This window comes from Phalaenopsis equestris, unplaced genomic scaffold (assembly GCF_001263595.1).
Source record: "Phalaenopsis equestris unplaced genomic scaffold, ASM126359v1 Scaffold000359, whole genome shotgun sequence".
Lineage (NCBI taxonomy): Eukaryota > Viridiplantae > Streptophyta > Magnoliopsida > Asparagales > Orchidaceae > Phalaenopsis > Phalaenopsis equestris.
The window spans coordinates 406662-409315 of record NW_018164801.1 but is presented as its reverse complement, the minus strand read 5'-3'; positions in this window follow the sequence as shown (position 1 = coordinate 409315).

Genomic DNA, 2654 nt, shown 5'->3' with positions numbered 1-2654 from the left:
ATACACTTTTTCAATCATAACTAAGGTGGCAGAGATGTAAATACATAAGAATATAGTGGTATAGATATAAATTATTCTAAAAAAATAACATATTTTGGTATGCTGGCCGCTTGGGATATAAATAGCTACAAAAAATGCTGACTAATTCAAATTAATACGACTAATTAAGCTTAGGTTATTTTCTTAATAAAAATTATTTTTTTCACTACTTGGCCGCCGAGAGCTATGCGTGCCTTTGTTTTTCTCCTTGTAGTACTATTTTTAATGCCTTACAATTTGTCTAAGGCTTTGTCTCATTTTGTAAATATTATAATTTTAATGAAAATTACTATTATCTTCCTTAAACTATATGTTATCATTAGCCATTGTTCATAGATATGTTAAAATTTTGCCCCCTTAAACTATAATACCTAATAATAATAATTAAATATTAAGTATATTTTAATTTAATAATCATAAGTTTTGAAAAAAATTAAAAAGAGATAAAGTTTAAATTTAAATACCTTTCACTCTTTGATATTTTTAGATCATTCATTCATATTCAAGTTTTATAAGACATTGTTGTGATTAAGAAAATACAAAATAATATATAAAAAAAATTTCAAGTTGTGGAATGAAGTTTTTGGCTTTTTGCAAAATTATTAAGAATACTTTTTCAAAATGATATAAAAAGGTGTTAACTTTTACAAATTTTGGAGAAAATTTTTAAAAATGAGAAATTTGATGCATATAGAAAGTTCCAGGGCTCTAACAGCTACCCTCAGTCATTCATCAACATTGATAATTGTAATCAATCAAACTATGTTGCTTGTTCATCAATTTACATTGGCATTTGTATTATGTCAATTTATAATGTCTCCATTATATCCATCCTTCCAACATCTATTAGCCAACAATACTAAATGTTCGTCTTTTCAATCGCCCCATTTATCAAGCAACCAAGTCTCAGTAGCTTAGCGTCAACTAACATTCAACATTTTAAGTCAGACAATGACTATTGTATGTATGATGCACATTAGACACCTAAATCTAACATTAATTGTATTGGCTTACTAGTACACCCTCTTATCAAGAGAATGACTGGGAATAATACCACTGTCATTACCCTGTGTCCAATGTGCCCCATCAAACATTGTGAGACATCTCATTATATGCAACTTCTAACCCATGTCAACCGTCATATATTGAATCTCTTTTCATAATAAGCTACAAAGGAGAAATTTGATGCATATAGAAAATTTCGGAGCTCTATTAGCTACCCTCAGTCATTCATCAACTTGGATGATTGTAATCAATCAACCTATGTTGCTTCTTCATCAATTTACATTGACATTTGTTTTCTGCCAATTTATAATGACTCCATTATATCCTTCCTTTCAGCATCTATTAGCTATCAAACACTTTTAACATTCTCTACCAATCATCATTTTTAAGTCAAACAATGACTATTGTATGCATGCTGCACATTAGACACCTAAATCTAACACCAATTGTATTGGCTTCCTAGAACACCCTCTTATGAAGGATTATTCCATACGAAACACTTACGCAGCCATACCTGCGAACTCCAGTAATATGCCACTATGTGTGTTATACCGGACCCACCTAAGAAAATATTAAAGTGAAATCACAAAGGGTTATTGGGGGGTTATTAGAGTTAACGTCGCAATAATCTGTCAATAACCCCCCAATAACTTCCGCGGCAATAACCCCCCGTGTTATAACACACGTGGCGACACATTACTGGAGTTTGCACGCAGAGCTGCGTACGTGCTCCATATGGAATAATTTCTCCTTATCAAGAGAATGACTAGGATTAATGTCATTTTCATTACCCCGTGTCGAACATGCCCCATCAATCATCATGCAACATCTAATAATATGTAAGAATCTCTCCTTATAATGAGCTAGTGTCTCCAAATAAGAAAAATCATTAAGCTTATCACCCAAGCCATTCCAATGATCAACATCTTTCAGCCATTGATACATAACAATCAACTTTCGTGTCACTCAATCTCCTATTATATAAAGAGACACTATAGTGTTACAAGATGATCATCATTGATGAACATCCAATCAGCCGCTAATATCCTACACACACTGTGTGGCATGTCAAAAAGTATTCTTTTATTCTTACATATTTATCAAAATATCTAAAGAATAGTGTAATAAGCAATTATTTCCACTGCGGCACAGTATGTTGCACCCAAATCAATCCTAATTGCTTTTGCAAGAGAGTGACAACTGAGCCTAGTTTTCAAGGATATGAAAATTTAAGTATAAAAGCCATGATAAACACGTGAAAATTTTAATATTTTATAATAATTATATTATGACCATGTACATTTCAAAACAAGAATTCTCTTACGCTTAATCTCAATCATAAAAGGAAAGCCAGTACAATTTATATATATATATATGTCAAGTTGGTAGGCAGGGTCACTGTAAGTCCCCTCTGGCAAGAGTTCGATCCCTACTGTGATGCGTGGGGGTCGAATTTTAGGCACATGGTGCGGGCTCTCATCATGGGGCCGGGTTGTGCATGGGAAATCGATATTTGGGTCTCTGTCAAATATTGATCCTTTTTAATATATATATATATAAATCGATATTTGGGCCTCTGTCAAATATTGATTCTTTTTAATATATATATA